Genomic DNA, 17044 nt, shown 5'->3' on the forward strand with positions numbered 1-17044 from the left:
AGAGAACATAGGGAACCACTAGAGTTTACTGTGGTTACTAAATATGACAAATTTAGACCTTCACTTTAGAAAAATTGCTGGCAATTTGAGTTGTGGATGGATGAGGAGTTGAGAGATAGTTGAGACAAGAAGATCAATTGGGAGGCTATTGTAATAATGTGGGTTAGAGGTGATGAATGACTGGTGGATGATTGTGTAAGTGGAGGGAGTTCATGGTGTTGACTATTTTTTTAAGTATAAAGTCCTTAGGGTGAGAGGGTTGATTGAGGAAACAAAAGAAAAGGGTCCCAAACAGAGCTGTGAGAGCCACCTCCCATTAGTAGGAGAGATGTGTAAAGAACCTAACAAAAAAGGCTGAGAATGAATGAAACAGATATGGGGAAAACTGAGAGCAGTGTCATGAAAACCCAATAAGGAGAGAGTATCTAGGATAAGTGTGTCAGATATTTCAGAGTGGTCAAGCATCAATCCAAATTTGGAAAAAGTCATTAGATCTGGCAATTAAGAGATTATTGGTCACTTTGGGGAAAGCAATTTTTCTTGAATGACAAGGTCAGAAACAAAGTTTCAGAGGGTTTATAAGAGAATGAAAGAAGTAGAAATGGAGATACTGAATGTAGTTTGTATTAAATGTAGATTTTCTATAAGTATTCCATTAAGTTATTTGTTATTCATCCTTTCCCTCTTCTTTTTAAAACGAATTCTTAATTTTCTCTAATCTGGCTTTGAGGGTGCAGGGTTTGGTTGTTGTTGTTGTTTTTACTTAAAATTACCTTGCAGTGATCAGTAATATGTTATATAACTGGGAGCTGAAAATATCATTATATAAGCAGTGTTATCACAAGTATCTTTTTGATAACTACTAAGATCTGATTCCAATTATATTGGCATAGAATAAGAACATTTATATCTTGAGTCTATCCTTGAGCTATACCAAATATTTATTCTAATATAGAAGAAATGTAAGGGCTAGGAAACTGGAGTTAATGTAAGTATTAATTAATTTTTTTTTCTTCTGTATCTTTTTGTGGCACAGGAATACAAAGAACCATTTGCTCCATTGTCATCTGTATGAACCTGACCATCAGTATATTTCTGAGTAGGTACAGCCTGCAACCCTTTGATAACCAGTATATTTCTTAGTTTCATGGGGATCATATCTGCGTAATCACACTAAAGTTTTTTAATAAATCAACAATACTTTTGAGATTAGTTCACACCTGGATCCCCATAGAAATTCAAATTAAAAGAAAAGGGAACATATTACCTATCAGATTTATGGATTGGAGAATACATTATGAATAAAGAGATAGAATTATAAAATGTAAAATGAATAATTTTGAATACATTAAATTGAGAAGTTTTTGTACAAATAAAACTAATGTAGCCAAAATTAGAAAGAAAGCAGTAAATTGAGAAAACTTTACAGTTTCTCAGATCTCATATCTAAAACATAGAAAACTTTGTCAGATATCATATATATTTAATTATTATTATTTTACATATTATATTGTCATATATATATTTAAAGCTTAGGAAAAATGACAAAAGGGTTGGTTTCAGAATAAATATAGCAAGACCTATATGAATTCATGCAATACAAAACAAGAAGAACCAGAAAATCGTTGTTCATATAAGAGCAATGTTGTAATGATTATGAACTATGAAAGACATAGCTACTCTAATCAATACAATATTCAAGACAATTACAAAGGACTCTTGATGAAAAGATGCTATACATTGCCAGAGAGAGAACTAATGAATTTTGAATATGAATTGGAAGTATAATTTTCTATATATTTTTGATAATATGGCTAATATATATTTGCATGATTTCACATGTAATTGATATCATTTTGCTTGCCTTCTCAGTGGACAGGGAAGGGGTGGAAGAGAGAAAATTTGGAACTCGTAATTTTATTTTATTTTATTTATTTATTTTGCACACATGATACAGTTTTAAATTTAATTTGCATTATTAACATTTTGTCCATCACTTTCTTAAGTCCAGCTAATCTGCAGCAACAACAACAAAATAAATTAAGCCCCAATTTATAGACTATTCTAATTTCAGAGGTGTATACACTAAAAAATTAACAATCTGCTCTCCTAAAATAATTTAAGCTGAATTCAGCATACTCCTGCTTTTTCTTTTTTTTTTTTTAAAACGTCTTAAAATCAAGGCTAAGTATGGAACTCAAAATCTTAAAAGAAAAGCATAAAAATATTTAAAAATAAAAGGTTAGGTTAATAAAATTGAAAGTAATAAAACCATTGAATCAATAAATAAAGCTAAATGTTGGTTTTATGAAAAAAAAATAAAATAGGTAAACTACTCATTAATTTGATTTAAAAAATGAAAGGAGAAAAACACATTACCAGTACCCAAAATGAAAAAGATGAATTCATCACCAATGAAGAGGAAATTAAAGAAATTATTAGGTATTACTTTGTCTAATTATATGTCAATAAATTTGATCATCTATGTGAAATGGATAAATATTTACAAAATTATAATTATTTACAAAATTACAAATTAACAGAAGAGGAAATAGAATACCATCTTAGAAAAAGAATTTGAACAAGTCATCAATGAACTCCCAAGAAAAATATCCCTAGGGCCAGGCAGATGAAAAAGAAAATTCTATCAAATATTTAAAGAATGATTAATAGGCAAAGCAGGAGTCATATAAAATTCCTTTTATTATACAAATATGATGTTGATATCTAAACCAGGAAGAGCAAAGGCAGAGAAAGAAAACTATAGTCCAATTTCCTTAATGAATATTGATGCAAAATTTTAAAATAAAATACTAAGAAGGAGATTACAGCAATATATGACAAAAAACATTTGCTATGACAGATGGGATTTATTCTAAGAATTCAGGGCTAGTTCAATATTAGAAAAACTATCAGTATAATTGGCTATATCAATAACAAAATCAACAGAAATCACATGATTGCCTCAATAGATGTATAAAAGTCTTTTGACAAAATGCAACACTCATTCCTATTAAAAACATTAAACAGCTTTAGGTAAAATGATAAGCATCATCTACCTAAACCAACAACAAGCATTATCTTTAAAGGAGAAAAACTAAAAGTCTTCCTAAAAAGATCAGAGGTGAAATAAGGATGCCCATTAGTACCACTATTATTCAATATAATACTGGAAATGCTAGACTTAGGGTGATACCATGAGCAAATTAGGGGAGCATAGAATAACTTACCTGTGAGATCTATGGATAGGGAAGAATTTATGATCCAACAAGACAGACATAACATTATGGGATGTAAAATGGATGATTTAGATTATATTGAATTTAAAAGTTTTTGTACAAAGAAAACAACAAAAATAAGGTTAGAAGGAAAAGAGAAAGCTGTGAAAAAATTTTACAGCAAATATCTCTGATAAAGGTCTTATTTCTCAAAAAAAAATAGAGAACTAAGTCAAATTTATAAATATGTGTCATTCTCCAATTGATAAATGGTCAAAGGATATGAATAGGAAGTTTTCAGATGAAGAAATTAAAGCTCTCTCTAGTCATATGAAAAAATTGCTTTAAATCATGACTGGTTAAAGAAATACAGATTAAAACAATTCTGAGGTACCACTGCACAATATGACAGAAAAGAAAAATGATAAATGTTACAGAGGATGTGGGAAAATTGGGATACTAATGCACTGACTGGTTCTTCTGGTCTGCATGGGACATTACTATGATAGAAAACAACTGATTATTTTGACACAGTGTTTCTGGGTCCTCATTTCATAGCACAGCATAGTTCATGTTTTGTGAATGTTTTGATTTTTTACCAGGATGAATTCCAGGACTTTTTCATCATGCCTCAGAAACCTCTTAATCCTAGAAAATCACTCCAGATCTGTAATTCACATCTCATTCTAATTGCAAGACTCCTTTTAGAAACATCATCTAAGAAGAGTGCTCAGACCAGGTATCTCTTCAATCTTCACCAGGATGCACTCTGGGTTTCATTACTCTCCTTGCAGCTTCCTCTACTCTATTTCTACTTCTTTTATATGTCAACTTCCCCCTTTTGAATAATGTTTCTTGATGGCAGGGACTGTCTTTCTCTTTTATTGTATTTATATTTTCAGTGCTTAGCTGAATGCCTGGTACATAATAAGTACTTAATAAACAGTTGCTGAGATGGTTCCAACTTAATTGGTCTTAAAAGAATCAGACAAAGTCCATAGGATTATTTTCTCATACTTAAAGTTTAGAAGCTAGCTGAAAAGGTAGACTCCCAGTATGCCCAATCCCATTTTAAGCCACAGTGCTATTATTTGAATGATCTGACAGTTATTGAGCAATGTTCTACTTTTATTTGTTCTTCTTGGCAGCAACTGAAAATTTCCATTCTTTTAAAAGCAAAAGTTTGAGATAATGATTAAGTATGGGCACACTATTGTTTCTACTAATATTATCACCCTACTCTTGTTTATTTAGTGACAAAAATAGCAATTGGGGAAAAAATCCAAACCACCTTCATCAACAGTTTATTTATCCATTTCTAAGGATGTTTTTCCAACTCTCAGGGACTATTTTAACTTATTTCTATTGAATGTGTATACATAGGGTGTCCAGAAAATTTCATAAATGGAAATTGGAATCATTTCATACAGGTTAACATTGACAAATATATCCAAATTCTACTGAAAGAATATCCATAGGTACATAGGACATTTGTTAAATGCCCTGTTGAATCTCTTTTATATCTTTCTGGGGATATAATGTTTTGTTATTTAGGTAGGAAATAGAAAATGTAAATTATAATTTGTTATCCTTTTTGGAGAAAAGCATTCTATAATCTCCCAAATTGTTTAATAAGTCTAGAACATTAAGTGAATTGATGATTTGATATGAAGAATACTTTCATATTCAAAAATTATATATTTTTAAATATTTTATTGTTTTAGAAAAATTTTCCATGGTTACATGATTCTTGTTTTTTACTTTCCCCTTCAACCCCTTGAACCCCACCCCCCATATCCAATGCGCATTTCCACTGGTTTTAACATGTATTATCAATCAAGACTTATTTATATATTATCGATAGTTACATTGATGTGGTCATTCAGTGTCACATCCCCAATCATGTCCGCATCAACCCTTGCATTGAACATATGTTCAAGCAGATGTTTTTCTTCTATGTTTCCACTCCTGCAGTTCTTCCTCTGAATGTGGGTAGCATTCTTTCCCATAAATCTCTCAGAATTGTCCTGGTTCATTGCATTGCTGCTAATACACTCGATTTTACCACAGTGTATCAGCCTCTGTGTACAATGTTCTCCTGATTCTGCTCCTTTCACTCTGCATCAATTCCTGGAGGTCTTTCAAATTCACATGGAATTCCTCCAGTTTATTATTCCTTTGAGCACAATAGTATTCCATCACCCGCATATACCACAGTTTGTTCAGCCATTCCCCAATTGAAGGACATACCCTCCTTTTCCAGTTTTTTGCCACCACAAAAAGCACAGCTATAAATATTTTCGTACAAGTCTGTTTATCTATAATCTCTTTGGGGGTACAAACCCAACAATGGTATGGCTGAATGGAAGGGCAGGCAGTCTTTTATCGCTCTTTGGGCATAGTTCCAAATTGCCATCCAGAATGGTTAGATCAGTTCACAACTCCACCAGCAATGCATTAATGTCCCAATTTTGCCACATCCCCTCCAACATTCATTACTCTCTCCCTGCTATCATTTTAGCCAATCTGCTAGGTGTGAGGTGATACCTCAGAGTTGTTTTGATTTGCATTTCTCTAATTATTAGAGATTTGGATTATTGATGTGCTTATTGATAGTTTTGATTTAAATTTACCCATTTGTAACATAAAGTACATCTTTCTTATAAATAAATACATAAATTCATTTAGTCAGGTACCTCAGAAATACACAAAATGGTTGTAATTTGAATAGATATCTTAGAATGTATTTAATCTGACATTTCAATATTGTTTAAGTTTTTTTTTTAAACTCTTGTACTTCAGTGTATTGTCTCATAGGTGGAAGATTGGTAAGGGTGGGCAATGGGGGTCAAGTGACTTGCCCAGGGTCACACAGCTGGGAAGTGGCTGAGGCTGGGTTTGAACCTAGGACCTCCTGTCTCTAGGCCTGACTCTCACTCCACTGAGCTACCCAGCTGCCCCCTGTTTAAGTTTTTTAAAAAGATATTTGATTTAGACAATTGAAAAAAGTTAGATATTCAGAAGAAATATACAAATTAAATACTTTATCATATTTCCTTCTTTATAACTAATGAAAAAGTCTTTCATTTTTTTCTGGGAAAAAATCAGTAAAATAAGCCATTCCATTTTTTAACATAATAAAGTAAAATAGCTACAAGAAATCAAATTGAAATAGTAGGCATTAGATCTAGGTTTGTACATGTTCATTCAAAAAAGCAATAGAATAGCACAATTTTACCTGCTTTTTGTTTGTTATATTTAAGTTCCCAAGGATCTCCCTCTGTCTCTCCCCTCCCCACACTATAAAAGTCATCATTTGGGGAAAAAAAGATATGTAAAACTATGTCTTTCTTGCTTCTTTTAATCAATTTTTCCTTTGGAGGTAGACATACATGTCATTTTTCAAACTCTAGGTTCCACTTGTTTTTCATGTAGGTCTTTTATTTTATTGTAAAAATTCTACCTGCTCATCTTTTTTGTAGCACAGGAATATTCCATCACAATCTTATGCCACAACTTATTTACCCATTCACCAATTGATGGGCATTTCCTTAATTTCCACTTCTTTGCCATCATAAAGAGAGCTGCTATAAATATTTTAGAACACAGAGGTTCTTTCCCCCTTTCCCCGATTACTTTATGAAATAAACCTAATAAGATATTGTTGCCATTTCTTTATATTCTCAGTTTTAATTTAGAGATAATATCAAATTAGTTCCAAAAATAGCTATCATTTCTTCATCACTTCCTGCCTATGTTTGCCCTCCATCTAGGACAACTTTGTAAGACTTATACTAATTGCTAATTGCTTGTTTTAGTCCACATGTTATATAAAGTATGTGAGATATGCTAGATTCTCAAGCCTTAAACTCAGGAGTTGACCTATAAATCTGATCTTTAGTTTTGCTGGCTCTCCACACCTGTTTTTCAGGAAGTATATACCTCCAAAGGCTATCTACTTTCTCTACCACAGTGTGTTATAGTCCCAATGTCCAGAACAACTAGCATATAGCTCTCCAGCATCACTAAACTTCACACATTGAGGATAGATTCAGAAATAAAAAGGAATTGAAACAGATTAGAAGACATCTAATCCAACAGTCTCATTTTATAGAGAAAGAAACTGAGACCAAAGAAGATAGCAATCTTCCTAGGTGTGATTTCAATTCAGGACTTCTCTAACTTCTAACTTGCCAATTCTCCTACAAAATTTTTTTTTCCTTCCTACAAAATTTTTGCTGCCTACAAAATTTCCTCAGTGAATTTTGAAAATCTTAAGTAAACAATGCTCAAATATTCCATCAATAACAACTTTATTTAATGTTTATGTTAAATTCTAATGAATATCAGTTTAACAAGTTTTTCCATTCCTGGGAAGGTTTCCAGTGAATTATTATGGATTCTTTTGCTTTCCATTCCATGCCTTTTGATCCTTTAATGTAGAAGCTGCTAGGTCCTGTGTGATCCTGATTGTAGTGCCATGGTATTTGAATTGTTTCTTTCTGGCTGCTTGTAGTATTTTCTCCTTGGCTTGGGGGGGGAGCTCTTGAATTTAGCTATTATATTCCTGGAAGTTGTTTTTTGAGGATTTCTTTCTGAAGGTGATCTGTAGATTCTTTCAATTTCTATTTTATTCTCTCATTCAAGGATCTCTGGGCAATTTTCTTTGGTAGTTTCTTGTATCATGATTTTATTTTATCATGGCTTTAAGGTAGTCCAGTGATTCTTAAATTGACTCTCCTGGATCTACTTTCAAGGTCAGTTGTTTTTTCAGTGAGACATGTAAGAATGCAATGCAAGACCTGGCATTTTGGAACTTTGGCAGTTGGAATGTTGAGGAAGCAGATCCAGTGACCCTTAGAGGAGAGAGCAAGGACTTCTGAGATTGAAGAGCCTAGAGGAGGTGCTTTTGAGGGGAAGCCAATATGGGAGGTGGTATTTGAGAGCCTCAGACCCTCAGAAGTGAGCTTTGGAGGTTTTTCTCAGACTTTCAAAGAAGACTTGCAGTTTCTCCTGATATATCTTGGTTCCTGCAGTTCACTGATAACCAACAACAGTATCAACAGAGTTGGGAAGGGGTGTCTGGACTTCTTCTGGGGGAGCCAATTCCCAGACCCCATTTGCCTTGGGCATTGCCCAGCAATATTCCCTCTGGGTTTAATATCAGTCATAGCTACAGAAAATACAATAGTGGGCAAGGGGAAAATGAAGCTATGTTTGGGGAACACAGGGATCAGATCTTGGGGACTGAATCTCAGAGGGTACTTGGTATAGTCAAGGACTTGAGGCTTAGGGAATTACTCTGTGCCCTCTTTCCTGTGAACCCCATTCTCATTCCTTATGCTATCAGTTCCTGAAATAAACCCTCAAGTTTTCTCTAGTCAGATCTGTGTGTAACCAGGTGGGAGGCAAAGAGTAGGGTTTATTGAAGGGAGGCAGGCTGATCTCCATTTTTAGCCTGATCTGGGAGTAAGGGGGGAAGTTTCTGGGGACCCCAACTGGCACCAACATCCAATTGGGGAATCTCTCATTCCTCCTTGAGGAGTCAACACCCCTTTAACCCCTCTACCCTGACATGACCTACTGGGGTCCCCCATTTTACTCAGTAAACTCCATTTGTCTCCTAGTAAGGAGGGGTGGCTGAGAGAGAGGAAAGGTCATTACACATCTTGTTAGTGGGCTTCCGACTACACCCCAATTCTCCTAACCACCCCCTTCTTATAGATATTTTATGTTTTGTTCTGTTTTTTTCAATCTTTTGATTTTGTTTTATTGTTTCTTGATATCTCATGAAATCATTAGTAGTCTAGTTGCTCAATTGTGATTTTTAAGACCTGATTTTCCTCTGTAAGCTTTTGGATCTCCTTTTTAATTTGGCCCATTTCTTCTTGCATTGCTTTCATTTCTCTTCCCTTCTTTTCTTCTGCCTCTCTTAATTGGTTTTTTAAGTCCTTTTTGAGCTCTTCCAGAATCTGTGTCCAATCCATATTTTTCTTTTAGACTTTGCATGTGTTTGCTTTGCTTTCACTGTCCCCCTTCTGTGTCTGTACCTTGCTCTTTTTCTCCATAAAAATTCTTTAGAGTCAGGTGCTTTTTTGTTGTTTGCTCATTTTCCCTACCTTTTTATAGATAGACTCTGTTCTCTGGGGTTAGGGTACCCTATTAAACTTCAGTCCTTCCTTGATGCTAGTCTTAGCTTTATTTTTGGGTTTTTGCCAGTTTCAGTTCTTCCAAGATGGTATGATAGCCTGAGGGCCTGGAGCTCTGAGGGTCCCCCCCACCCCCTCCTGCTGATTCAATTAATTCCTTGGTATGCTGGTAGCTTAAAGACTTGCCTCAGGCTTGGGTGTAAGCTTTTGGTTTCAACTTGACCAGGTAAGGGCCTGCTCAAATTCTAGCCTCAGGCTTAGGTATAAGTTTTTGGTCTTATTGTGGCTTTGATCTTATCAGGCACATAGTTGATTGCCCTGTTCTGGGGCTCTGCCTTGAGCTTTTGGCAAAAATACCAGGACCAATTGTCCCAAACTGGTATCTATGTCCTTGCCACAAGCCTGGACTAAGACTCCTGGTTTTGCTCTGGGCCCACAGAGATCAGCCCACTTCACCACAAACTACCCTGGGCTGGGATTCTGGACTTCACCACAGGTTTAGAATTTCAAGGGGTATGGGTTGATTGGACCTCTATTTTTCCCAGGCATGGTATCAGGGTCTGTGTGTTGGATTGGGCTTAGGTTCCAAACCTGGAACAGCAGATATAGGGTGGGGGTGTGTGGTCTGCTCTTCACTCCTTGTTGTAGCCTCCTGCTGGCTATGCTTTCCTTTCACCGCAGTGCCCCAGATGTTCTGTGCCTACCTTTTAGGTTTTTCTTTTCTTGAAAGTTGTTCCACTCTATCTCCTTGTTGGTTCTTTCACTCCTGTATTTGTTTTGTGGCATTATTTTAATATCAGTTGGAGAAGATTCTCATGGTGACCATAAGCTTCTCTACTATACTCCACTATCTTGGCTCCCTTTTATCATGGATTCTTAAATCCATGTTGTGGCAGAAACATTATTTCCTAGGACCATGATATGTGAACTTGTTCTAGAGCCCTACTTCAGTGCAAGCTAGGCAGTTTTCTTTTCCTTTAAGTGTTTTCAAATTGCCTTTAAGACTTAATTTGCTCAGGGGACTAGGACTAGAGTAGTTGATATTGGTTCTTTAGTCAGATAAGGGCTCAAAGGGACCAGCTTATGAGGAGTTAGTTCCCCTCAAATATAACAGATATTCTGTTTCTATGTGAGTCACTACACTGTGCTTCATTGATAGATCCCTTGCATTTTATTTATCCACTCAAAAATATGACACACCAATCAGTAGGTGACAGACATGTGTGCCTCATAATTCCACAGATGACACATACTTAAGCTCCTCTGAGCTGCATGACCCATTGTGGGTAAGATTAGGTAGAAGGCTAGTCAGAAAAAAGGCACATTTTTAGCTAAAGAAAAATATTTAAATTGTGGCATAACCATTTATATCAGACCAAGGAGAATATCTTCTTTGTCAGTCTTTTTTATCATGGTTAATTAATCTTTTTAAACTCCTATTTTATTAGTTAGAATAAAGAGATATTCCTGGGATCTATTCGCTTTCTTCTGAGTTTTCTTTGGAATTGTAAAGTGATTGGGGGAGGAGAGGTACTGATGGAGATATTCAGTGGAACATAGAAAAAGAAAGAAATATAGTAATAACATATTCAGTATGACACAAAATGTAATCAGTTATGTTCTAAAAATCCTCATCATTCTTTTTTTTACCAATAGGTAAAATTACCAATAGGTAAAATGGAGATACTGATATCTATCATCTACTAACTTAATGTATTCTATTTGGGTAACTTAAATCATATCAGAGACATACTTGATAAGCTGTTGACATTTATATTACAAAATGGGTTACAGAGAACATAAGTTTGTACTATACATAAGTGGGCCTGTCTGCCTAAAGGAGATCTGTATAGGATGAACTTGGCCCTATATATTATTGTTGGAGTTATTAACAAGATTCTACTCTTCTATAATTGGTTTCTTGAAGGAAATGTGCTCAAATAATTTTGACTAAATTCAATAATTAAAAAAGAGTTGTGAAATATCAGTTGTTTTGGTTGTTTAGAGGTAAGCATACTTGGATAGGCAAGGAATATGGTTAAAATAATTTAACATTTTTTTCTTTTTATTTGCTTTATGGGTATAATGTGTTATTATTTTTCTCAATAAAATTATTCTTGATTAGCAAAATAGCTGAAGACAAGCAGAGTTAAAGAAGAATGGCAAATGCAAGAGGTATATCAAATATATGGCTATAACTCTCCTGAGTGAGACTCAAATCAAATTAAAATTTAATTGAGAAATATTTAACAAAATAAATAAAAATAGATAAAAATAGATATCAATACATTCAATATACGGTCCACATAAGATCCTTATGGTTTAGTGGTTCCTATTTCTATTTGAGTTTGATATCATTGAAGTGTCTATTAGAATACTATAGAATTAAAATAAAATACTCATGTGAATTTCCAACTATGAATTGACTTTCCCTAAAATACATTGACCACTTAGTTTCTCAACCTACTCAATACCCATGACCTACTCCTTTACCCAACCACAGGCACACACAAAAATGATCATATGTACTTAATCTTGCCCTCACCCACAAATGTACGACTTCCATGTTCAAGAATTCGAAAATCCCCTTATTCAACAATAATATATTGGTTTTCCACTTCTTGCTCTGCTTTCACTTACCAAACCCTATTCTTCACTCCAATACACCTTTCATTCAGAATCAAAAGTAATTTGGCTAAAGCATAGGTCTGACTATGTCACACACACTCCAACTTGATGAACTTATAATGGTTCCCTATCATTCCCAGAATCAAATACAAAATCCTCTTTTTGATAGTTAATACCTGTCATAACTTTCCTCATACCTTTCCAGTCTTCCGTCTTACTCCTGTCCAGGTACTCTATAATCTAGTGACATTGATCTCCTTACAGTTGCACAAAAAAAGACTCTCCATATTTTGCCTCTAGGAATTTTTCTCTGATCCTCCATGCCTATAATGCTCTTCCACCCCATCTCTACTTACTAACTTCCTGCTTTCCTTTAAGTCCCAACTAAAATTCCATTTTCTTCAGGAAACTTTTCTTAATCCTTTGTAATTATGGTGCCTTCCCTCTCTTAATTAATTCTTTTTTACCTTGTGTATAGCTTGTTTGTGCATATTTGTTTATTTATAGTCTCCACATTCGATTTTGAATCCCTAGAGTGTAGTGCAGGGTTTTTGCATTGCAATATTGGCTCAGGCATACCTGTCAGTTATCAGAATGGAATGTTGGCATGGCATGTGTCATGTGCCAGGTGCCAACCGGCAGTTGGGCTGTGACTATAAAAGGCCCTGCAAACCCAACACTGGGTTCTGTTCCCCCCCCCCCCCCATCTTCACTCAGATCACCTACTTATCCCTGACCTTCCTTGGGACCCTGGGTGGTGAAAAGGTGGTGACTGGGTGGTGGAATCATGGGTAGGAATTAGGAAACCATCTTTAAGAGCAACCCAACCATATCTATTTCCTTTTCAACTGTGTAGCTAGTGGATTAATTTAATATTTAACCAGAGACTGTTTAGCCCTGGCCGAGGGCCAGCCCTCGGCCTGCCAAGACATTTTTAGGACCTTAGTCAACACCAGTCTGGTGACCATAGCAACAGCTTAGAAACACCTTAGCCCTCTTACCTTGGCTATTCTTTCCCCAGTTCAATCCTTTAGTCTTTAATCAGAAAATCTTGTGATTATTCCTATACCACCAAGGCTAAGGAGATTAGGGAAGATGAGAGAATACTGAAAAGTTTGAAGGTTAAATTTGAGGTTGAACCTAATCACCATTGCTGGGTCAGGAAGTTTAGTACTAACTTCCTGCTGGTCTGTCTTTCAGCCAATAAGAGGCAGTTACCCCATCATGGTGGGGCCACCCCTCTAATATCTTAAAGGATCCTAACAGCTAGCAGTGGAGATTCACTGGGCACTTAGCAATCGGAGATTGAATTTATACCTATACCAAGTTCATTCCCAGGTGAGGCTGCTCCCCATTGTTAACATCTAATTCCAATCTCTTGCTAGTCTAGTTACTGGCTCCCAGGCCCCTAGTAGTGACCCCCTTAACCATCCTACCATTATAACAAGAGGAACTAAATTTTGCCTTTTTTTTTGCATCCCCAGCACTAAGGACAGTGTCTGGCACATATTAGGCTTTTAATAAACATATATCAATTGACTACTTATTTTGAGAATATCATGGGATGAGAGAGAGAGAGACAGAGAGAGAAAGACAGAGACTCTAACTTTTGGAAACTTCTCTTTACCTTGTATGTCCTATACAAATAATAAATCAATTATTTGTAAATACATCTTACTCTATGAAATCTCATATGATGACTTTATGATAAATAATGCTTATTGAATGAAAAGTTCTTAAAGTGGAAAGGACAATTCACAGAAAATGATTCCTTTGTGTTGAGATTTGAACTTTACTTCATGGTTTGAAAAAACTTGGTGGACTACCAAAGTGAGAATTATTTTTTCTGTGTGTGTGTTTTTTTTAACTATTAAAGGGCTATTAAAGCTTCCTTAGGGAAACTAGGCAGTACAGTGGATAGAGTCAAGAAGACTCATCTTTCTGAGTTCAATTCAAGTGGTTATGGGCAAAGAAAAGGATAATTGATACTTTGTTTTTCATCTAGTATTAATGTGTCAGAATTGCTAGCAATCAATCAATCAACAAAAATATTAGGTGCCTATTGTGTGCAAAGTCCTTCTCTAGGCACTGGGGAAACAAAAACAAAAATGTCTTCTTTTAAGACCTTATTCTCAAAGACTTATACAAAAATATTTATAGCCACATTCTTTGAGGTGGCAAAAATTGGAAAATAAGGGGGTGCCCTTCAGTTGGGGAATAGCTAAACAAATTGTGGTATCTGATGGTGATGTTGTGCTAAAAAGAATAATGAACTGGAGGAATTCCATGTGAACCAGAATGACCTCCAGGAATTGATGTGGAGTGAAAGGAGCAGAACCAGGAGAACCATATACACAGAGACTGATACACTGTGGCACAGTCAAATGTAATGGACTTCTCTACTAGTAGCAATGCAACGATCCAAGATATTTCTGAGGGACCTATGAGAAAGTACACTATCCAAATCCAGAGGAAAAACTGTGGGAGCAGAAACACAGAAGAATTGCTTGATCACATGGGTTGATGGGGATATGATTGGGGATATGATTGGGGATGCAGACTGTAAACCAGTGGTTTCCAAACTTTTTTGGCCTACTGCCCCCTTTCCAGAAAAAATATTACTTAGCCTCCTGGAAATTAATTTTAAAAAATTTTAATAGCAATTAATAAGAAAGATAATGCACCTGTGGCCATCACTGACTCCCTGGATTGCTGCAGCACCCACCAGGGGTTGGTAGTGCCCACTTTGGGAATCACTGCTCTAAACAATCACCCTAGTGCAAATATCAATAATATGGAAATAGATCTTAATCAATAAAACATGTAAAACCCAGTGGAATTGTGCATTGCCTATGGGAGAGGGGTAGGAGGAGGGGAGGGAAAGAACATGAATCATGTAAAAATGGAAAATTTTCTTAATCAATAAAAATTTTTTTAAAAGACCTTATTCTCCATTGGCAGATATATATGCATATATATACATACATATGTATGTATATATAAATATATATATATATANCAACTGCTAATCTTTATCAATTTAACCTGCACTAGGTATCCTATATCCATATCCTTATCCACAGTTATTCAACAGTCTCCAACCTAGATCTGGTCCTCACAGCCTACAAATTAGACCCCTGTTTTTCAATCTTTCTCTTCTCAAATTAATCACCAGTTGCTCTTTGTGACTCCATCTTGGGGTTTTCTTGGTAGAGATACTGTAATGGTTTGCTGTCTCTTTCTCCATTCTCTCTCATTTCTCCAGCTCATTTCATATAGGAAAAAAATAAGGTGAAGAGAGTTAAATGACTTTCCCATGGTCACACAGTTAGTATCTCATTATTTCCTCATATTGAACTTAGTTTCCTCAAAAATATTATATATATATATACATACATATGTATATATATATATATATATATATATATATATATATATATATATATATATGAAAGTAAAAAAATAACTGGGAGACATAGTACTTGAGGGTTATCATAGGTGATCTGAATTTAAAGAAGCTAGAGTAAGAAAGGAGTGCATTACAAATATTGGGGACAACCTTTACACAGAAAGTTGAGGATTCAAGGAGAAGGATGTGGAAGAATGAAAAATAGCAAGTTGGCTAATTTGACTAAAATGTAGATTGTGTGAAGTTAAGTAAAATGTAATAAGCCTAGAAATGGTCAATGGAGGAATATGAGGAATGAGAAAGTGAACTTTTGAATATGACTTTGAGATTTCAAACCTGAGTAGCTAGATGGTGATGTCCTTGAAAGTAAGAGTAGATTTTGGGGAAAAGATTTTGATCTTTGCTTTCCTCCTCTCAAATTTGAGTTCTCTATAAGATGCCCAATTGAGAATATCCAATAGGCAGTTGATAGTATGGGAGTAGAACTCAGGAGAGAGACTAAGGCTAGATATATACATTTGGAAGTTATCTGAAGAGAAATGATAAAGAAATTCATGGCAGCTGATGAGATCACTGCAAAGAGAAAGAGTCTAAAGAGAGAAGGTAGACCAGGACTAAGTTTTGTGGTACATTTATAGTTATGGGATAGAATATCTTTTAAGATTATATTTAGCAAAATACTTAAGAATGATCAAACAAGTCATAGAAAAACCAAAAGAGAATGATATCATGAAAACCGATAGGAACCAATATCTAGGAGATCAACCATGCCAAACACTGCAGAAATATCAAGAATGGAAAGAACTTAGAAAATTACACTGGAGTTGGTGATTAAGAGATCATTAATAATACAGAAAGCTAGGTGGTACAGTGAGTAATACTGACTTTGGAGTCAGGAAAGCTCATTTTCCTGAGTTTAGATATGATCTCCTACACATCAATGGCTTATTCAATTTTTTTTTTCTGAGATGGGATTATTTAAGTATTCTATTTCCCCTTTTGTTAATCTAGGTAATTTATATTTCCATAAATTTTCATCTATTTTACCTAGATTATCAGATTTATTGTCATATAATTGCAGAAAATAGCTTCTAAGAGTTGCTTTAATTTCCTCTTCATTAGAGGTTAAATCACCCTTTTAATTTTTGACACTGATAAATTGAGTCTCTTCTTACTTTTTTAAAATCAAATTAACCAATACTCTATTTTATCTTTTTCATAGAACTAGCTCCTGGTCTTATTTATTAACTTAATAATTCTTTTACTTTCAATTTTATTAATTTCTCCTTTGATTTTTAGGATTTCCAATTTAGTTTTTAAGTGGAGATTTTTAATTTGTTCTTTTTTAGTTTTTTTAGTGGCATGCCCAATTCATTGATCTGCTTTTTCTCTATTTTATTGATATAAGATTCAGGAATATAAATTTTTCCCAAGTACTGCTCTGGCTGTATCCCATAAATTTTGTTATGTCGTCTCCTCATTGTCATTCTCTTCAATGAAATCAATGATTGTTTCTATAATTTGTCCTTTGATCCACCTGTTTTGAAGAACTAGATTATTTAGTTTTGAATTAATTTTTAATTTGCCTCTCCATGAACCCTTATTGATTATAGTTTTATTGCAATCTAATCAAAAACTTT

This window comes from Gracilinanus agilis, chromosome 1 (assembly GCF_016433145.1).
Source record: "Gracilinanus agilis isolate LMUSP501 chromosome 1, AgileGrace, whole genome shotgun sequence".
In the NCBI taxonomy this organism is placed as follows: Eukaryota; Metazoa; Chordata; class Mammalia; order Didelphimorphia; family Didelphidae; genus Gracilinanus; species Gracilinanus agilis.